Source organism: Taeniopygia guttata, chromosome 7, assembly GCF_048771995.1.
Source record: "Taeniopygia guttata chromosome 7, bTaeGut7.mat, whole genome shotgun sequence".
Lineage (NCBI taxonomy): Eukaryota > Metazoa > Chordata > Aves > Passeriformes > Estrildidae > Taeniopygia > Taeniopygia guttata.
The window spans coordinates 19,780,812-19,803,704 of NC_133032.1; the positions used below are offsets into that span (position 1 = coordinate 19,780,812).

Below are 22,893 nucleotides of genomic sequence, written 5' to 3' on the forward strand. Positions count from 1 at the left end.
CATCATTTAGATAAAGAAGAGCTACAGGGGGAAAATCACAGTGGCACTTTTATTTAAATCCAGGTGACATCTCACCTGTCTTTTTGATTGGAACGAGCGGTGAAACAGGGTGTGGTTTTTGGATTTTTGGTAGGTGGGATTTTTTTTCATTTAGCTTATTAAAAATGTTATTTTTATGAAGGAGGGGATTGTTCAACCCTCTTTTCCATTGTAGGGAGAAACAAAGCAAAGAATTGTACAAAACAATGCAAATTTAAAAGGAAGTTTGGGGCTGCTTGGAAGGCTGCTTTACATCCAGTGCAGTGTGTGGAAACCATGGTCACCCTTGTGTAGAACAATCTCTAATTCAGCAGCTACTTCATAAATAGGGCAGTTGTAGCTGTGCTACAGCTGAGTACCAGTAGATTCTTTGGTCTGCTAATTTCAGATAATCCTTGTCACTGAAAAATAAACCAAGCCCCATCCTGGTGGGCATGTGCAGCTGTGGGTACCCCTTCATATCACTGGTCTTTAAAGCACTAAATAATGAAGTTTTTTCTTCCGTGCTCTTTCCTGAGTTTTACTCTATATCTTCTCCCTCATCTCTCTAATGAAGCCCTACCAAATTTTAATACTCCACCTGTTCACTCTCTATTCTACCTAACTATTCCTTAGCATTTCTTCTTGAAAACACTTGAGGATCTGAAATGTGGGTTCAAAATTTCAATAGTCCTGCACAGCTGAAAACTTACAATAACATTCTTAGGTATAATAAGCTCCATAGCCATTTAGAGGGTAAGTAAATATGCTGTTTATGGGTCAGCTAAAGAATAGACATTTTTTAAAGGTCATAAATAATTCAAAGACAAAACAAGCAATGAAAAAGATCCTGTGCTAATCTAAACTTCTCCTTATATTAGACCCAGATTTAACTCTCATTTTAAAATTGTCTGCACTGTAGCAACTCAGTGTTCATATAGATGGCATACAGGAAGCTAGAAATGTGATCATTTGAAAACTGTATTAAAAAAATCAGTGTGTCACCTTGGATGGTCATGATAATCTGTTTGGATGTTCCTCTGCAGTTTCTATCTCCATTGTTCTGTGTAACTCGACCAGTCTTTAAAACAGGTAGTTAATATATTTGAGTTAAAGTCCCCACAACCGTGTGACCAGTCTCCTGTGATGGGTGCTACAGCTTCAGGTCTGGGATGAAAAAGCTGCTGAGGTGCAGCAAGCCCCAGGGAGTGCAGTGCTCCAAAATGTTGGGCACTTTGTTATTCCAAACACACTCATGCCCTTCAGTTTTATTTGTGGGTTTTTTTCTCTGTGTCCTGGTATTTCTACTTGTGAAAACTCTTCTCTGCATGTGACATCTTACATAAATGCTTACAAATACTTACATAATGACAACATGGACAGAGGTTGAGCATTTTCAAAATTTTAATCACATCCAGAAGCATCTGTTTTACTCTTATTCTTTGCCTTGTGTTTGTGACAGAGTTAGGAAAAGGAACAAAAAAGGAGGTAAGGAAGGGATGGGAAGAGGGTAGGAGTGACAGCAGGAGTGGGAGAAGTGTGCAGTGCTTCTGGTCTGGTTGCTTCAGGTTGTGCCCAAAGAGGTCTGTCCTTTTGCAGAGCAGAACGTGGTTTTGCTGTTGAATTTGTATCCATAACCATACTGACCTTGAAATATCCAGATGTCTCCATATTTCATGTTCTGGTCTTGGAAAAACAAATTGAGAGTGTTGGGAAACAATTGTTTTAGCACATGCTCGGCAGTAACAGTTGCTTTCCATAATTTTAAGTGATAGCCGAGCTCTTTGAGATGTGCATGTGTTCAGGTTTGGGTTTTTTGAGAGTACTGACCTCTTCAGAAGCAGCAGGATGTTGGGATCCACACTGATTCCTAATTTGACTATCAGCCACAGAATTTTTTTTTCCCCAGGAAGTTTTTCATCAGCTATGTCATAAAGACAAATCTGCTCTGACTTGATAAAAAATTAGTCTGAACAGCAGCAAGTGTAAATGATGAGAAGCAGAGCTGGCTGGTCTCCAGCTCCCCTTCCTGTTTTCCTCATTAATACTGATTTTTGGGTAATGTCTGACTCCAAAGCAACTCCAAAACATCACAGTAATGACCAAGTCCAACAAGGCTAGGTTTTAATCTTGTCTTGTGTCTAGAGAGGGACAGATCCGTCCTTTCAAACCTGAGGTAAGTGCAGAATGAGGCTACGACTCTGGCTGCCTGTTCCTAATGATCTCCTGTAAAGAAAACAGATGTTGAATACAGATTTTCTTGGAAGAGCAGTATAGCAGTAATTTAACCGGCTGGAATTTAGTTATAGCATGCTGACCTTTAGCAATCCTCTCATAATTTATAGTAGCTTTCTGGTTAAACACTTGCTTGGATGAAACCTTCTTCCTTTATCTCCAATTTTGAACTGAAAACCCTTACATGAATGTGAAAATAAAGTTTTCATGGTTTTTGTTCCTTTATAGATTCAGTTTCCTAAGTATCTACAAGAAAATGAAAAGCAAACATTTTCTGGGATAATTAAAGCCAGTATTTGAATAAGTAAGGGAAGAAGTCCTATAAAAATATGCAGTCGGAAGCAAAAATTGAGGACAAAAAATATATGTTGCAAACCATAAGTTGAAATATTTATCTCAGCTTGGAAAGCTCTGGGAGGATGATGTCTGATTGAAGGAGAGGCAGGAGGAATCCTGATTTCTGCTTCCTGGCCTGACTTAGCATTGACTTCTTGTGGAGCTCAGTCTGCAGATGCAGTCCCTCCACTGATGCAGAGGCTGGTGCCCAGTTCTTTGGGAGTTGGCTTCTCCTAGTTAGGGCTCAGGGTCACCTGCCTCTGCCAGGGGCTTCTGTCCCTCTGCCATGGAAGTGGGAAGTTTGAAGCTGCACAGACAGGAGCTGCCTGTCAGCAAGCAGCGGAGGGTGGCTTTTTCCTGTGGCTTCAGATGTTGCTGAGGTGGTGCTTGAACTGAACCCTTTGCATGGGAGCAGGGATTGAATCATGGCAGCAATCAGTGTGCTGCCCCTTAGACTGTGGTTCTGTCCCTAAATAGAAAATTCTGGAAGAGAATTGTAGTAAACACTTGACCTATTCCTCATTTCGCTTATAGTTAAATATTTAGTATAGAGTAACAATTTTTAAATGCTTTTCTTGTGGATCACAATTGCCTTAATCATCTGGATTTTCCCAGTGGAACCCTAAAGGACACAGTTGTGTCCTGGTCATCCAGATTTCAATTTTAAATTCCCCTGGAAGCTTTAATTTGTGTTGTTCTTCGTAGGGAGGTGAGCATTGAAAATGCAGTTCTTAATCATGAAAAACTTTTGTTTAATTTGTGGATAAGCTGTACCATGCTGGTTTTTAAAATGCCACTTTCAACGGGATACAAAGGAGCCCTTGGTTCCTGTGACAGCTGGACTCATTACCAGAGGCACAACTTGTGCTTCTGCTCATGGGCATGGCTACTTACCAACCTAAAAGTGCCAGCTGAGAGTATGGTAAGGTCAGTAATTCATTATTTTGTAAATTGTTTTGTTACTGGGGCTATAAAAGGTGTTTCATCCTTCAAGCCGGGGTCAGTTTGTCACAAAAATACCCTGAGGTGACAGGAGGCTGAAAAAGGTGATTTTTAACTTCCTGTGCTTTCAGCAATAACTTCCAACCCCGATTTACAAAGCACAGAAGAAAAGAATCTGAGGAATGTACTCAATGGCTATTGAGCAGAGCCCAGCTCCTTTCATTGAAAGTAACCAAGTAAGGCTGAAAGCCGGAGCTCTGCCCTCCCCTGCCAGGGCAGGCGGCCGGGGAAGGGCTGCTTGGAGGGGTGCCCTGCCCTCCTGGTGAACCCCTCACCAGCACGGGGCTGGGGGAATGCATGGATCCATTCCCCTTGAAAGGGGAGGCAATCTCTCTCCTTATGTTTGAAGTATTAAAGCACTATTGTTCTGCATTCATTTTGTGCCGCTACTGAAATTTTTGGGCACGCAAGAGTGAAAACTTGCATTGTAGAGAAATGCTGTGTTAGCTGAGGCTGCTGTAGGAGCTGCTGCATGTGCTGTTTCTGGGAGAGGAGCCTGCAAGAGCACAGCCAGCGAGCCCTGCTCTGTGTGATGTGACCTTGAGGTCTCTGGCATACAGAGTCAGATGAGCAAATTAGTTCTCTGCAGTTGGGATTGAGTTAGGAATAGGGGGGTTTTAAACTAAAAGAGGGTAGAATGAGACTAGATACGAGGGGGACATTTTTACAGTGAGGGTGGTGAAACAGTGGATCAGACTTGCCAGAGAGCTGAGAGATGCCCCCAGCCCTGGAAACATTCAAGGTCAGGTTGGGCAGGGCTCAGAGGAACCTGTTGTAGTTGAAGTTGCCCCTCTCCCTGCAGGAGAATTGGCCTAGATGACCTTTAAGGTCCCTTACAATCCAATTCATTCTAGGATTCTAGAGAACATTAGGTTTTGCCTGTAATGGAGAATGGCCTGTAATAACATGGGAGTTTATATTTATTTAAGAACTATTAAGTGCTTCATTTTTATATCTTAAGACTTAGAAGAAACAGAGGAACATGTGACAAGCAAACACTTCAGTACCTGAAGTTAGATAGGCGTGCTGCTAAAAATACTTAGCAGGGATGGGAATTCTGCACAGCATGGGCTGGGGAGAACCTCAATTTGCCCTGGCAATATGAGCAACCTTGTGTGGACTTTGCCATGTGTGGTGTGGTAAGCTACAAAAGGGGGCATTTCATCCTGTGAACGTAGGTGGGATCTCTAGTATAAATTGGTGCTGAATGTGGTTCATTAAAATATTTCAGTGAAATTAGGAGCATGTTAGGCTGGTGTGAGAAATTTAATTGAGGTATAGGACAGGAGCATGCACGATAACACAAAGTCAATTTGCCCAGGTTGGAGAATGTTACAAACAGCCATACAAACTGTACCTATAGCTGTCTTTTTACAGAGCTATTGCTGCTTTTGTCACGGTCTGAGCTTAGCAAGATTTTTCACTGCTCAGAAAGGCAATCTGCATTCGCCAAAAAATTAGCCAGGGTTAAAAATTTATTGTACTCAGTTCTTGGACTGAATTGTTCCTGAGGGACTACCTGTGAAACTGCTGTCTAAGCAATAACATTAAGCAGAAGAATCTAAAGAAAATAACGTAAATTTATTTAATTGCCTTGCCAAGTTCCCTCTCTCATGAAGGGATTCAAGTCCCTATGAATGATTTGCACTGCATACATGTTGATTTACACCCAAGCTATGCTCTGAAGTAAGTTAACCAGACTTCTGTGTGGGCAGGGAGCGCGTCTTTCTGCTCTGCTTGCAAGCATGGGCAGTAGGATAATGTGCATCAGAAACCAGGACCCACATGAAATGTAATTGCAATGCAGTTTGCATCGTTTGCATCACCTATCCCATGGACTGTGGTGGGCCACCTACATAAATAACAAAGGCAGTGTAAAGTTATCCCCTGTCTTGGGGTGTCTGTGTAAAAGCATTAGCTGGTGCACAGTGGTTGTGTCAGAATGCATCAGAAATTCAAATTATCTTTTATAACACACTGAGTGTAAGAGTTAGCTTTTCACTGCCTCTGTAGCACTGCCATGGCAGTGACTGAGACGTTGCCTTCGCCAGAGGCCATGTTATTACCCTAAATAAACTTAACTGGGAACTGCAGTGTCACAAAAACAAAGTGAAGTTCATCTGGATCTCTCCCACTAATGCCCTCTGCAGCTGTGTCTAAGCAGTGAATCACAGAGGAGGAGAAGCACGAGGGAAGTGGAGAGCAGGAGCTCCTCCAGCGGGAGCTGCCTGTGCTGGCTCCCCTGTGCTGGGGCCATTTGTGGCAGCTGCTCCTCAGCTGTGGCCAGTGAGCAGAGCACTGTGGCCCTCAAGGACGCAAAGGTCTGACAATCCCATCAAATCTGTGTATCCATTTCAAAAGTGGCAGAGCCATAGACAGAGCCTGGGCATTTGAATTCCTGTGAGATTTGTTAGGACAGTCCATAAGTGGCTGCAGAAAACTGGGTCCTGTGTTGCTGAGCTTCTGGATAGACAAAGATCCTTCCAAGTGATCCTACTGGTACTATGAGAAGAACAGCCTTTGAACAGAAGCTAAAAAAATTTAAAAAGGCAGTGCAGCACAGTTAAACCTTGTCTGGCCAAATTCTATTACTGAGATGTTAACAGAACTGTAAAGAAAGAAACACCTAATCAGTCAGAGGAAGAGACTGCATTAAAAAGACACCTCTATTAACAGATTTTTAAGAAAACAAGGAGTGGGGGAGATGATTTTGGTTAGTCCTTTTGCCTGTCTTTCCTCTAGTGTTGGCTCACATTTCTTGCTGGTTTGGTGTTTAGAGCATCAGACTTGTTGTCATATCCTTGAAGCTTAAAAGCAAATGGGAAATTAGCAGTCCCAGTCCAGACCTTATTTCCTGTGCTACAACACAGAGAAAACTCAAGGGACCTTTAAGGTCAATAAAACATACATTCTTTATCCCTCTGTTTAGAGGGGTTTTCTACTTACTTGCTCAGCCTCAATGTTGGCAGCTGGAACTGCATATACATATGTACATATTTTATCTTGGTCTTTGGCTTTACCCTTCATGAATGGTCAGCTCTACACTTCTGTCCTAGGACAGGAAGTGCACTGAGGTCTGTAGATAAAGGAAACCTACCTGTTGCTAAACAGACAAAAAAAACCATAAAAATCTTGTCTAGAGCAGAGCATTGGTGTTTCTGAAAGGGTGCTAAGGTATAAAGGCAGGAGAAACTGCTGAAGGGTCTCCTTTCTCTCTGCCTGTCCCATCTGACTCTCCCCTGGGCTGAATGAGTCCCTACACTGTCCACTTGTGCCAGGGATCTGATGTGGCAAAGCCTGGCTCAGGACCTTGTGTTTCTCTGGCCCCATGTCTGCTGTACCAGTGACCACGTGCAGGTGATGTGATGTGGGGGATGTAGACCAAACATGGAAGATGTCCCCTCAGGACAGCAAAAAGGGCAAAAATGGGCATTTCTGCTTTGCCAAAAAAGTTTCAAGGAGCTGGAGTGACATGAATATTGACAGTCATAGAATTTTTAAATATAAAGTTATCCTTAGCTAAGTTTCTGCTGGAAAGAAAAATGTGTCGGGAAAAGATCTTTGATTTTCTTTTTACAACATCCATCTTAGAACAGCATAAAACTGACATGTTTAATCCCAGTAAAATCAACTACTGGGTGAGCTAGGATGATGATATTGTCATATGCAATAACTCTGACAAAGCTGATGGAAAAGTGGCTCTTGGTTTAATGGAATAAACTCAGTTTTCTCCACTGGTACTATGTTGTGCTCTTTTTAAGCAGAAGACAAAGAGTTCTCCAGCATTTGTCTTCATAGTTGCATATTTATGATCAAGTCTCTTGAATTCAAACTTTACAGTTTGTTGTACCTAAGTGAAACTCCATAAAACTAGATAAGGTAGCTCCTCCAACTTTTTTAATAGGAATTTTTAACTGTTACGGATGATGATTATACTGATTTATTAAAAAATGGTATACTTTTACCAAGTGTCCTGCTATCTAATTTATTTCCTACAAGGCTGTCTAAAAGCCCTCTGAGGCAATTTGAGTAAAACTTGCTAACCAGATTTGAAGTGTTGCACTGACTTAATTGAATTATTTGTAGTTTGGATAATTATTTGAAATCTCATCTATCTGGAATGAATAAGTAACATTACTAATTTCATAAAGGTTGTATGGCCTCTCTTGAAATGGTAATTCTTCACTGTTACTTTTGAAGTATCTGTGGTAACAGCCAAATAAACATACAATTTATGATGTCACTTAAAACTATGTTAATTTACTGGCCAACTTCAGATTTTAGTTTAAAATATCTGGTAGCACTGGAAAAATATACCTATTTGGCAAACTGTCAACTTTTTTTCTGGGTCAATGCTCATAAAAATATATTTTATTTACCAAGATTAAACAATAGCAGTTTGTTTTCCATTTGCTATCATAAAACAATCGTGGCATGAAATCTGGTACATTCTGCTAAGAAATATAGGTCAAATTAGTTCATTTATTTCTGTCAACTCTTTGTCCAGGCCTGCATTTACAGCTCTTGATAGTTCCAGATCTATTTTTATGCATTCAATTTTAGCTCTGAAGACTGGAACCATCTAGTGTACAATCTTGATAGATTCCAGTAATATTTTTTTCAAAGACGAAGCCAGCCCAAGTCATCTATTGTATTATATATTTGTTTCCTTTTAAAGCAATAGCAATTATATAATTACCTGAATTTGATTGATTGAGCATTTCTAGGTTGTTACATTTCTGGACTGAACAAATAGTTCTGCACCATGGATCCTCAGCAGAACATTGTTTTCTTCTAACAACTGGTGTTTGCAGCAAGTAGAGCCTCAATGTGATGTTAACCAGAATATTATCTGTTTGGGTTACAGGATTTTCTTACATAATACTCTTTGCTGTTACTTCCAGAGTTCGGCAGCTGTTAAACAAATATTGTTCCAGAGTGTCTGCAGATTTCAGTGTTTAATTTCCCCATGGCTATTGTTTGTCATTCAACAAAATTTAAGTGTGAAAGGCTGTTCAATAGGAAACAAAAGTGGCTTCATTAAACAGTGTCTCAGAAAAAGCTATGCCTTTGTAATCAAAGTTTTCTCTAGCTTTCACTCCAAAAGAGGCAGTGTAGGAAGCAATAGTTACTTTTAAGACAGGAATTATTTTCTTACTTGATGACATAATAAAAATATCAGGAGGTTCATGGATAGAGCAGATCAGTAATAATGTCTGCAATGCTCTATGAGGAGCCCCTTCATGAGACTCCTGGTGAAGGTTTATTTCCTCATAGAAGTTTGCAGCTCCTGTGCCCTAGGTATACATTTTTAATGATATTTAATTAATATTGTTTTCTAGGTAAGTAATGACCTTATGAATTACATTTACTTTGTCTTAAACAGTGACTGCTTTGTGCTGTGAGAGTTTAAAAATTGAAGTAGTTCATGAAAATCATAGCAGGAAAGAGTTTTAGAATATAAAAGTCATTAAGTAGACTAAGGGGAGTGCATTCCTCTCATGGCTAGAAATGTCTGAATAAATTCCTTCTAGTCACAGAAATGTGTTTACAACCTCGTAAGGGATATTTGCCAACTTTTCAAATTTGCCTAAAAGTCAAAGCTCCCACCACCTTTATTTAAGCCTTAAAATGGAGAGAGCTGCCTGTGCACTGTAAGGCAGGAGTCTGACAAGTGTTAGTGTTTCACAAGTGTGAGGGGGAGAAAGTACAAAGAACATGTGAAAAAGAATAAATATATATATGTAAAAATATAGCCACTGAAGATGAGACACAATGCCCTGCTCAGAGCAAGCCTTGGACACAAGACTGTCAAATGACCTTCCAAACCCTACTGCTGCATGTGACTTTTACTGAACCATAAAACGAGCAGGTATGTTTTAACAGAAGTTCTAATGCTCTGCCTTGAATTACTTGGGAAAAAAACCCAAATTAACAAGTTTTTTCCTCCTTTCTTTTTCATAACTTTGCAGCAAGAGATGCTACAGAAGGGGAAGGAAATGAAACTTGAATCATGAACTTTAGAAAGGGTACAAATAAAATTCCAGGCTATTAATTAAACCCATTTCCAAATGAACAATCTAATCTCTTGTCTGTGTAATTTCATTATCAACAATTTGAAAGGGCTCAAATATTTTCTCCAATGTTTTAACAGCAGATGTGGACTAGACTACAGTAATTGAGAGATTGTTTTTCCAGTTGCCAAGAGACAGACAGCTTTCTTTGAGAATGCAGTGTTGTGCTCACAGCCTCAGCTTCCTCCTGCTCTCCTGCAGGATTTGGGAAGTCGATGTTCTGGTAACCAAGCCACCCCTGACAGGACTGGAATGAGCTCAGCTCCACTAATGGATAGAGAGTACCAGCAGGCAACAGCTGATGTTTAAACATGTTTAACATTTAAAGAGAATACTGCTGTTCTGCCAATGACTTTACACCTTCAGGTATTAGATTTTCATTATGAAAAGAAGAGAAGATACATATTTAAGTGAAGATTGCTGTCAGAAAGTTTTAATAGACTAACAATAAATCTATTCCAAGCTGGCTGCCAGGTACTGTGAAAAATTCTGTTCATGTTGTCTGAGTGCCGTAGTTACACTTTGTGAGTTTGTCTCCTGATGCCAGTGATTGTGATGTCTTGTTGTCCTTTTTCTGACATAAAATGGGCCAGGAAATCCAGAATCTTTAACTCATAAGACTAACAAGCCAAGAATTCTGATTAACTTTGAGCTATGAATGTTTAATTGAATGGATGATGGATGCTTGATAACCTTTTCTGATGTGGCATGCTTTTAATGGTATTTTCCACTTTGTAGTTGAGGTATTTGCTTATTAAATTACAGTCATCACTTTTGTCAGTCATCCATGCCTTCTTGTATTTCCAGCTGTTTGTTTCCATCTCAATTGTCTCACCTTCCTGCTTCCAGTCCACCAGCTTGCTGCTTAAGCTGCTTAAGCAGCTCTGTCATTCTCTACCTCACCTCAGGGGCTGAACAGGGCTGTAGCTTCTGGAGGCGCTCGGCTCTCAGCTCAGGGTGGAGCTCCTGCTCCCCCAGCAGCTCCCCCAGCAGCCTGGGTGCTGAGCAATGTGAGGTGTCTGCGTGTGCCCAGCAAACACCTCTGCCCTCTCTGTACTCGGCCCTGCCTGCCTCATCCTGGCAGGGATGCCTGATGGCCTGGCTGCTGGCTGTCACCAGGCTGCCCTGCTCCCTGGCCCAGTGCAGTGGCAGGGGCCCTGCAGCCCTGGCACTGCTCCAGAGGGAGCCCCTGGGAGAGCAGGAGAGGCTCCCCTTGCCTGATGCCTTGTGGCACGACTGGGCTCTGCTGCTACCGCAGCAGCGCAAGTTTCCATTGGAAGCATTTAGTTTGAAAAGTTTTACATTCTGCTTTAGCGATGTCTTTTGTTTGGCATAGTGAGAAACATGACAGCCTTCACCTTTCTGTGTCTTAATGCCTTTTGGAGGGTTTAGGCTTCCTGACTGAACAGTATCTGTCTTTTTGTAATGTACAGTGCTCTGTAGCAATTACCCTTAGAACATGATGACTTAACTTTCAGCAAACATTATCCTGGATAATCTGGAGAATTAGTTCAGTAGAGTTTATGTTAGAGAATGTCAGGCCAGATTTTCAAAAAAAAAGGGTTGTAGAAAGCTAAAATGCCAATTAAGGCCAAATGTATTCACCTGCATCTAAGATGAGCCTCCAAGAACTCCAGTAGTTACACACATCCAGACATCCATGGGTATCCATATTTTTGCCAGACAAGCTGTGTAGGCTCTGGGAGTTGCACTCAGCCTGGTCAGAGCCACTGCATTTGTAGATAAGCCTCTCTGCCACCTGGGCTCTCTCATACGGAGCCTGCCTGTGGGACTGATTTGTGAAATGTCATGTGAGGATTAGTAAGATTCAGTGATTAAAAGGAGGTCAGAAAAAAGCACAGAACTTGCATCCCTACTGCCATTGAAAATTACAGCGGGTTGCAGCAGGGAGTATTGCTACTGAACAGCCTGGAGACCCTTGCTAGATTGTGAGAAATGAGCTCAGCACCACTTGCAGACAAAAGGAACTGCAGTTCACATTTTTTCTGAACAGGAAACCATTAAACTCTGCAGCTCTTCTGCTAAAGGGACCCTTTCACCTTTCTCTGTGAAGACCACGAAGCCATGGTGTTCCAGTAAGATATGCATGAGGCCAGGAGGGCCTGGCACTGTGCTCTCACCATAAGAAAGATTTACCTTTAGGGCACATAAAAGTTTTGTTTCTGGTTGCTCAGACAGAAGCTGCTGCTATATATTGTGTGGATGCTGGGAAAACATCCACAGTATTTGTAGAAGAGCAGACTCAGAGTCTCTGTCTTGAGTCCTGTGTTGCTGTTGTGGGGTAAGCTTGTCCCTTGGAGAATATCGACATTTCACTTCAAAGCAGATTTATAATCTGCTTTGATTACAAATTTATAGATTTATAAGTTTAGATTTATAAGCAGGTCTATAATCTGGCATTTGGATGGTGCTAACACCTGGAGAAGCTTTTCAGGTGTTCTTCCATGTGGATGTTGTACATGGCATCCACAGGCGTCAATGCCATTCACTGCACAGAGGATGTGAGGACTCAACTCAGGTTTGCAAATTCCGTTCCTGCAGCTGAACACCCCCTGTACCATCAAATGGAGCAACCATCCCACAAGCCTCAGCACAATACAACTGGGGCTGTCATCCTAATGCTCAAATAAACTGTGGCATGCTTAAGGCTGTAATACAGTAGGCCCTGGGAGATGCGATTTGCAAGATAATGTAGTTACTTGCTATAAAATGGAAAAGCATTCCTGGCATTTTATAAACATTGCAACTTGGCACTCCTGAGAGATGAATTTGTGCCTGAAAATAATATTACAGCTCCTTTTTATCAATACTTCATTGTAATTGGAACTGTCTATAAGCTGTATCTCTTCTCTCAATTATCAAACCACAAGTTCACTCTTCAAAAAGCAAATATTTTTAATATTCTGTCCAAGCTACAGGATTAAATTCTCATGTTTTGAGTTCCTCCAACAATCTGTTAATCAGAACAGGTGGACACAAATATGCCCTTTGTAACCAAAGTAATTTTGCAGCAGCTTGCTTGGGGGTTCAAGGTATCCATTATTCAGAATTAGATGTTTTGATTTGTACCTACAGTAGTTAAATGTAAAAAGTGTAATATACTCTGTTCCTTCAAGGTGCTGGGAAAAACTCCAAAGGTCTGGGTTGAAGAGAAGAGATGTAATGCCCATACATGGGGGTAAAAAAGCATGAGGGACTGATTTGGAATCCTACATTCAGCCTACAGCCATTAAAGGGAAACAGTAAGTTGAAGCAGAAGCCTTTTGATCTTTTGCTTGTCAGATTTCTCAGAAGTGCTTGTTCTTACTCTGCTATCTTCAAGCTGACTTACACTCTCAGGGCAGGGAGCAGTACTTAATGCAACCCTGTGCCTCTTTCTCTTAGTGCCTGCCCACACCTGAGTAGCCAAAAACATATCTTTGATTAGCAAAGAACTGTTTTCAAATCAAAGCATGTCCAAGACCAATATTGTTCTATCAGCTACATAGAACAAATCTGCCCTTTGTTGCAGCAAAAGCTTCTTATCACTCCTGCAAGTATTTCTCTTGTTTCAGTTGTTTTTCTGGCTGGCACTTGGCTCCAGCAGTTCATTGCTGACCCCTGTGCATGGTGTATACAGTTGTTCTCAACCTTCAGCTACAGCGAAGTGCTTCAGGGACTGCATTTTGATCTTCTGAGAAAATGTTTGTTTTTATTGCTGTCATCTCCGTGGCATTTCTCTCTTTACTGTGCTTAAGATAAGTCAAATTGCATTTTCTTCCAGTTTTGACACTTCCTTAAACTGTGAGAATTGGGGGCTATGACAAATATTCTGTTGTTCACTTGTTTGCTGGTTGGTTTGTCTTTTTCCTAAAGCCATCGTGTTTCAGCTACTATTTTTCATGCAGTCACCTCTCCTCTACGGTGTGTTATATGCAACTGTAATATGTTTGTAACCAGAATTTTCTCTGCAACCAGCACACACATAGAAAGATGACTTTTTTGGTGGTTCTGCAGCAGGACACAGCTGTAGAGTGCATCCAGCCAGGTAATATGAAAGAAACTTTTCACCCGTTTCATAACAAAGCCTGAAATTACAGGTTCCTAATTCTTTTCAAACTTTAAACAAATGGCCTTGAGCTTCTTAAGAAGGAATTCATGGGCTTTGTTATTTTAAGTTAGTTATGTCTGAAGGGAACCACATGCTGTCGTCTCAAGTCTAACTTAACAAGCTGTAAAAAAACTTGCACAACTGTGTGCAAATAAACAGTCGTTAAAATCACCCAACAGAGAAGCCAAATCTGATAGAAATGAAACAGCAGAAACATATGTTCATATTTATTCAAATGCCAAAACTACGTGAGTTTTTTTCCCTTATTCCACCCCTCTTCCACTCTAAGTTGAACTGATTCAGATGCTTTCTTAGGAAGAGGAGGTAGAGAACACTGAGAAGTGTCTGGGTCATGAAGAGGTAAGAGCTCTGTGAAAAAAATAAAAGCCAGGCTATTCTGTTTGACATTTTTTTGCCATTTTGTCTTCTTGTGCACATGTGCAAGTGTGTGAATCTTTGAGGATTACTGCTGTGTTCTATCCTAGCTTTTTCCTCAGGTTGTGATTATTCAGAAAGAAGTGTGGGCTGCTGAGCGTGCCAATGAATTCACTGTGTGCCATCATTCAAAGGCAAACATTGGCCTCACCCAGCATGCATTTGGTATACAATATGCCTCTCTTAGAGTCAATCTCATCATGACATTTACATATTCTGCAACATCTATTTAAGTCTGGGTTTTTTTCTGAAATGCCTTTAGTTGCTTTGAAGAGCAAAAGAGCGAGGAATTTTGTCCTTTTGTAAGCAAAAAGAGGTTGAAGAAACAGTGAGCTCTTGCATTTGTTAGTGCTATAACTGACTGAAAAGGCACAGAGCCACACTGTTCCCTGTGGCTCTGCACATTCACTAGCCCAGAGCTCAGCACCTAGAGTTTGGATCCACTTCATCCACTATCCACTTCTACTAACCAAAATTGCATGTGTGACTGTATACCTGTCCTCTCTGCCTGTGGTGGGTCCTTGCTTGTTTTACTGAAAGAATATGGAAGCAAGTTGAACGTAGATCTTCTGCAGCTGGGCCACAGCCTGAAGAATAATCTCACTTGAGCTCTCCCCTCTCTCTTCTCCCCAAACCTATCTCTCTCTCAAAATCAGAGGACTGACCTTTAACCTTTCACAAGCACTTCTGGAAGCCTTGGCTTGGTTTGCCCATACACACTGCTTTTTGGAGAAACAGGAAATCAGCTTGTGCTATTTTAGTCCTGGTGCTTTCATATAAATATGCGCTATTATTTTTAACAACTTTGCGGAAGGAAAAATATGTTTACAAGCACCAAAAATTGTGTCTCCAGTACAAAACATTAATCTGAAAAGTAGTGATGGAAACTTGATACTGCCTCATGGAGACCGTAAGGCAATGCCACTGTTGTTCATGTCCCTTTCATTGGTTCTGATTCTTATTTCTTTTATCTGTGCAAAATACAAAGGATGTGTCATCTTTTCATGGATATTACTAGTAGATATTTTAGCAATGGCTGAGTTGAATAATTAAAGGGCTGAATAGCACAGTTCTTCATGCCTCACATCCTTCACACTCTGGTCTAAAGCAGAGCCATAATCACAGCGGGAACTTTGTTGAGAACAAATAAAAGTGAAAGGGTAACATAGCTGGGATTTCTGCTTCAAGTCTCATACTACTATAGTTTTATTCCATCCAAACACTTATTTCAAGCAACCACAGCATGTTTCACTGAAATTTTTACTGGACACATTAACTGCACGTTAATGGCTCTTGCATAGCTGATGTATTTGTAGCTCTAGGGGAAGGAAAAGCAAGGCCACTTTGATATCAGTTTATGTAACACAGATTTTGTTTCTTGGAAGGCTCGAGGCCATTAAGAGTAAAAGCTATACTGGAATATGTTCCATATGGCAATTTCTCAGGTATTGTGATAGCTAATCCAGGTTAATAATTAAAATCCACTTTTATCACTCTTTCCTTCAGGATGCAAGAAAGAGTTGGAGATTTCCTTTTAACACCATATCATATTTTCCTGAGTATGTGGTCCTGTCCTTACTACCACAGCATTCTTAATATTTTATTATGTAATATTTCATCTGGTAAACTAGCAAAATGAAGAAGGATTCATTGGTTCTCTAAGACATTTTTTTTTAACTAAAATGAGCTCACAGTGATACCAGGGATTGATGGAGCACTAATAGCACTGGTGGCCCTAAGACCCTGTTTCCAGAATGGTAGTGGGAAATGTCCTCTGCTCCTTTTCTCCTAGCTGCACATTTTGATGATGTTTTTATCTTGGTTTGGGCAGCCACAGAGATGCTGTCTTTGTGCCCAGCAGCTGCTGTGCTCAGCATGAAGTATTTTTGGATTTGTCCATGTTGGAGGGACTTTCAGAGGTTGAAGGTATAAGAGTAGCCATGAAAGCAAGATTAAGCTCAGAAGCCTGGTTTCATGCTCTTGGGACATTTCACCTCCTCAGCTATAAAACAAGAGGTTTTTGTCTGCCTGCCTGGCAGGATGCTGTGATCTCATGAGCACAGGATGGTGCATCCCCTTTATTGAGCCCATGAAGGAGCTATCACCAGTATAAAGACAGGAACTAGCTGTAAACACTCAGAAATCTGTACTTTCAAAATTATTGTACTTCAGGCTTGTTTGTTGGGATTTTCTGCCCATAAAAAGTTCTGCTAGGAAAAGAAGGCAAGGATAAAATGGAGACTATTCTAGTGTTCTTCTTCAGTGGAGAAGGTATGGAGAGAGGAGATATGGAGGTTTCTACTCCGTTACCAAAAAATGTGAAAGAAAATAAGTGCAATTCCCCCTTGGCCGGGCAGTTTCTCCTCACAGGTCTAGGCAGAGCTGTACAGGTTTACTCATGGCAGAGCTGCAATTTAGTGACTCTTTGATGTGACCACCAGCTAATCTTCACAAAGATCCCACAATATCAACTTCTTGCCTTTGGCCTAAAAATGCCAAACTAAAAAGGGTTTACTTTAAAAGTGTCCAAAGAGCAGGAGAAGTTGGAGACTCAGGAATATCTGTTTGCAGATGCTTTCACACACTGTCAGGAGTGGTGTCCAACCTGTTCTCTGGCATGTGGGCTGATGGACTTGCCCTGTGCCAAAGATTTTCATGTTCTGTGTTTTTTCTACTGCATAATTGTCAGACAGCTTTGGAGTTCACAGTGGGAGCATTCAGACATAGTGCAGCTGTGCCTGTTGCTCCAACAACCATTTCATATCCCAGGCAGGTCACAGAAAAGACAAAAAGCAGCTGTGCTGTCAGTCCATGAGTCACAAAGCATCTTCCACCTGGGAAGAAAATGGTTGTGCCAGTAGATTATGTAAATTGATTCTCCAAAGTTACTAGGAAAATGATAATCAGTTGATTTCTACTTAATATTGCAAACTGCATGACTCGAGATAGCCCATTGCTTACATGGGCAATATTTTTTAATTAAGAGGTTATTTTCTGTATTTTTAATAACATGAGATAATAAGCTAAATTAAACACCTTTGCTGGGTGTGCATCTGACTTCAGATTTCAGCAATTTATTACTGAAGATTTACCAATGAAAATGTTTATCAATGGAAGTAGCTAATCAGACAAAGTTAATGTTTTTTTCTCAAATAATGCATGTTTATGGCAACGTTTTGACTTATGATAAAAGGGAAAAAATTGGTGAATTTTTAGCATCATTCTCTTTTTCTTCTGACACAACTTTTCAGGTATGTAAAACCAGTTGCTTTCTCCTCTCAAAGCCTTGAGTGTTTGTGGTCTGAAGACCAGATTTGCTGACACCTGGGACCAGAGCTGCTGCCAGTGCCCACGCGCCTGCCTGAGACACTGTGTGCAAATCTAGATGGGGGCACTGACAGCAGCTCTGGTCCCAAGTGTCAGCAGATCTGGTCTTCTGACCCGCCTGGGCAGATTTGCCAGATTTCTGCCCATATGCAGTGCCTGAGGGGGTGAATGCTGCACCACTCTTAAAGGGACTTTGCTTTATTTCCTCCTTCCTTTTGGATTTATGCTTTATGGTAAAATAGATTGTGAATCTATACAACTGACAGGTCTGTTAGTGCTTATCAGATAGCTTAAAATTCAGAAGAAGCAGGCACACATACAATTCTCTCTGCAGAGAAAACCTACCTGCAGGAATTTAGTGGATTCCATTTATTTATTGATTATTACATTATTTATTTAGCAGATCTGGAAGAAAATACATTTGATTTTGAATTACTTTAATTCTCATATTTCTTAGAGGAAAGCAATAACAGAAGTCAAGTTACCAGGTACATTTTACATCTGCTAAAACCACCCCCAGCAGGGGGGAACTGCAAACAGCAGCTTGCCACTTCTGGTCAGGAGTAGCACTACCTCTCCCACGGCAGTTCACTGGTTTGAAGATGTTTGGACTTGTAATAAATTTTTGCTATTGGTTTTTGGGAGATAGTACCTATATATTAATTTAGTAAACATACCACAGCTCCGTGATGGTTTTTGTAAGCTCTGGATAATGGGCCAATCTGAACAAGTTCAGTGTCTCTCCTCTGAAGCTGCCTTATCATCCTGTGAGGAGGCTGCCCAGAGCTCTGAGGTGTCTTTTTGTTCCCACTCCTTCTAAGAGTAAAGTTTGGCTGTGCCCAAGGACAAGAACTCCTTCCCAAAGTCCTTCTGGAGCATCAGCATGCATAGTGTGCCTTGGAAACTGGTGGGGACAGTCCCCGCCGTGCTTGGAATAGTGCAGAATGCTCTCTCCAGGGCAAATAGTTCGGAAAGGCTAAGCTACTTAAAATCCCATTTATACAGCAAAATGATGCAGACAAGGAAGAGCAGTAGAGTCAAGAATCTAGCAGTGTTTAATATACTTTTGCAAGGATTATCCAACGGTCTCTTATTTTTTGTGATGTTTAGGAGGGAGAATTGCTGTCTTTCACCTCCTTTCTTTAATCCATTTCCTGTGTGTTAGCAAAGGGTAAAAAATACTTGGGTACTGTACTGCAACTGTGGTGATTTTTTATGAAGACAAATTCCTAAGGCTGGACTACTGTGACTGGTCTGAAAAATAGTGCACATTCTTCTTTCTTCATTTAAATAGAAGCAGAATGGAAATTTTGCAAAGAATGGGGGTGGAAGAGATGTTTTCTGTTCTCCAAAAGTGGGCGAGAGGTTGAAACGCAATTGCAATTACATTTTTTGCATGTCATTGATGTAGAGATGAAGCTTGTTGGATGGAGTTTTTCGCAACTTTATTTTAATTGTCTTGATCACAGTTTTTGAGACCTTATACACTGTATTTAGAGGTGAATAGGAGCTTAGCTGGAAGGCCCCACTGCTGAAAGCTGACTATCTAACATTCCAGCAAGCAGTAAGCTCAGCTGATGTATATATTCACAATGCAAGTGCTGTCACAGCATTAGTTTTTAGGAACTGATATATTAAGATACACATTAATGCACAAAAGACTTGTAAGTGTCTGCAGCTTGGATGTTGCAAAAAATAGTGATCTGTATTTATAGCTATTTATTTCCTCTTCTGACAGACTTCTGAATTGGGAATGCTTTATCAATCTTTACTGCTGAGTGCCCTGGGACCTTTTTTTGAAGCAAATCAGCTTTCACCTGGTGGAAGTGGATGAGAAGGGTGGTTTGAATTCTGTCACTGCAGACAGCACAGAGCCTCAGTGCTGGCTGGGTCTGCTGCCTTTGGAGCTAGACAGAAAATGGGAGCTGATGCAAAGTGTGTTTTTTGAACCATCACCCTTTGTCAGGGGGCATCGATTCCCTAAGCACCATCAGTGTGATGGAAACGAACTGAACTCCTTTGCTCTGCTATTATTAACAGCTAATGAGCTTTGTGAAACCCAGCAAAAGGGTGTTGCCAGTTTATGACTGCCAAGCCAGCAAGGTGGAGTTGCATGTGAGAATGAAGCCCTGTTTAATCAGGTTTTGTAACTACTTTGATACAATTTTAGCTGAAGCATGTTCAGTCAAGCAAGCAAGTTCCTGGTGTAATGCACACAGTGTTTCGACTTCAGTTTCAGAATTTACCAAATACCAATTCAATAATCATTATTTACTGTCGCACACTGATCATCTACAAATATGCCTGTAGTAACTGTACATTGTGTTTCTATTTGTTTTTAATTAGGAAACCAGTTTTAGATGTCAAATCTCCCCTGAAGTCTATTAAAATTTTGGGTAGGTTTAAAGATGAGAAAATTCAATCCTTAGCTTGAGCTCCCAGTAAAGACAGGTGAACACAGCAATAGCAGAGCTTTTCTCCCTCTAGTATCACCAGCATGCTTTAGTTTTACAGGGTTTTCTTGACTTTCCCCTTAGGTCTAGAGAAGGAATATCTTCCATTGTGAGGTGTAGCAGGGATAGGGCAGTTTGAGAGCAGAAGCAGCCAAGGGGAGCTCACAGGTGAGCAGGTTCTAAGCTGCACAGCAGCCTGGCAGCTTTCCAGCAGTGACAGCCTGGTATCAGGGCACACCTCACCTACTGGGAGCACCTATACAGGCTACAGAGAGTTTGTAGCAATGGAAGGCTGTTATTTATAGGCAATGGGAAAGTTTATGCCTTGTGTTTGCAGTTTCAGTTGAGCAAATATACAGTGAAATTGTACTTTATCCTCTTTGTTCAGTTGTTAAATCCCCAGGTTTCTTCCCCAAGAATCATATCTGTTTCTCTCGATTATGTGATTGAAAATCTATAACCAAGGCACATATCAAATAATCTGAGGATTTATAGAGCTGTTTTTTTGTTTTGTTTTACTTTAAAAACAAGCAAACAACCAAAAAACTCAACCCCCCTCCCTCGATTCTAAAGTGTTTTCTGAGGAAAAAAAAAACCCAACGGGTTTTGTTTTTGTTTTTTGTTTTGTTTTTGTTTTTTTTTTTCCTAAGAATATCTTACAATTAGGAAAACCAAGAAATTCATGTTTGTAGCAAGTGCAAAGCAGCTTGAACGCTTTCAGCTGAAAGCTGCTTTGGAAGCTTAACATGGGATTAATTTTTGAAGTATGCCTGGACTATCAAGAAGTTAATTGATGGAGTGTGAGCAATACCCACTTAAAAGGCACAGACAGGGAAATCAGTGCATTCTCTGTGAGAGGCTCTTAATGATTTCCTTTCAGAGAATGTGCACACTATCTTAATTATACAGGAGCCTACGTAAAGGTACCATTGGATTGCATCCAATAAAAGCTAAAACAAACAATATGACAACAAAAAGGGCACTTGCGTCATTTCACTTTAGCATTTATAAGACAAACAATAACTAGCAAATAAAAACCTCCTAGCCTATGGTGTGCTTACCAGTGCCAGGATATTTATTCCTTCACATGTAATATTTAAAACAAAGAACTACATATCAGAAAAAGCTGGGACAGTATTTTTTTTTTTTTTTTTTTTTTTTTTCTGTCTGCACAAAAAGAAGACCATCTTGCAGCAAGGAGATGTTTCCTGTTGTGCTCTGCTGGCTTCATGCGATTAATGACCTCAGCACTTCACAGATAAGTCTTTCTGTGTGAATGTGATCTTCTCCTGTATGCACAAGGGCACACAGCCACTAAAAAAATGCATGACAAGGAATGGATGATGGAGCTAGCAGTGCAACTGAGGTGCTGGAGCATTCTCATTAGAGATGCCATTGTTTTGTGTAAAGTGTAGGTTTCAATATATTCAGTAACGGTGATTAAAATTCGGAGTTTTCCTACATGGTAAGCCTTGCCACTCTGATCAAATCCACCTTGTGAAATTCTGTATCCATGAAATTCTGAAATATAGTTTTGGCAATCTCAGCTTTAGCATGTGGGTTCAGCTGTGGCAGTGCACTGTTAACATGCTTATTCTAACAACCAAGGGGAAAAATGTCCAGGTTTTTGCGTATTAGTTCGTAAAAGGGTACTGATATGGCTTCAAATGTCAGGCCACTCTGTAATTTTTCTGCACTTTGGTTTTGCTAGGCATATTTTGGTGATGCCATTCAAACATTTCTCAAAAAACCGTTGACACAAAGATAAAGTTATTGCAATGTTACTTAGCACCACGGCATCGCCAAACCACCTGGATGGTCTTGGGGAACTTCCTTCAGACGATGCAAGGTAGAGGAAGGGGTTCTCTCTCATCCCCATCAGCCTTTCTTACCTTCACCTGACCACTTTGGGAGCAGTTGCTGTCCATTGAAAACTTCAGCCTTTCCTTGAAGCTGCAGGGTGCCATGGCAGGCTTGAGGCACCTCCTCCCGCTTCTGGGAGGAAGGCCTTGCTGTAGTGTCTGCTGTGTTCCCTTCAGGGCACATTTAGCCACACACAGGGTGTTTTTAGGAGCACAGAGCACGTTTTCTGTAGGAAGACAGGAAAATACACAGCCCTCTTCCAGCTTTGCACAAGTCAAAAGCTCTGAAAGGTCTGCATTGTCAGGACAGGATCGATAGGCACCAGCATGACAGCAGTGACACTCAACACACGTTAGACATTAATGTACAACACCTCTCATCTCTACAAAGTATGGTACAGAGGAAGGAAGGACCAGAAATGGTATGTTTTGAAGTAAAAACCAGCTGCCTCCATTCATGAAGGAGTCAAAATAATCTTCAAAATTAATAATGCCTTTTAAATTAATTTTCATTTTTTAAAATTCATTTTCTGTTTTACAGGGCTAGGGAAGCCTAACTGATATATGAACAGTGTTTTAAAACCAAATTCTTGTTCCTGTCAGGAAGCCCTGATACAAGATGCACTGATCCATTCCTTCCCATAGTGAGATTATGAATTTGTTGAAAAGAGGGATGTGCACCAAACACACCACCACAATGGTGTGTCCTGCTATAGCAGCACAGATAGGAGCCCTGGGAAAAGTATGTCATGTTCTTATCCTTCAGCTAATGTGTTCTGGAGCATCTCCCCTATTCAAACGAACTCCTAACTTATTTACACAAAAGGTGGAGTCCTCATCTTTAGCTGGACAGGTTTTCTTCTCACCCTTCCATATCTACCAGTCTGAATTTTCTACCTGTGATAATTGAACCATTCCCATAGTAAATGTCTGTGTACTTGGAGTGAGGCCCAGGTACCAAAGTGTGGGAGTGCTGCCTGACTGCAGGGAACTGGGAAACTGCAGCAAGAACTCTGTGGGTTTAAGCAGCTTCCTTGGGA

General features: G+C 40.9%; 1 long non-coding RNA gene across 1 annotated transcript; it reads left to right on the top strand.

Moving 5' to 3' along the window:
• Positions 1-9,919: 9,919 nt before the first annotated feature.
• On the top strand, positions 9,920-21,543 carry LOC115495989 (uncharacterized). Its single transcript, XR_003961339.4, has 3 exons — positions 9,920-10,139; positions 12,803-12,928; positions 21,171-21,543. It is a non-coding gene; the product is annotated as an uncharacterized lncRNA (long non-coding RNA).
• The last annotated feature ends 1,350 nt before the right edge of the window (positions 21,544-22,893 follow it).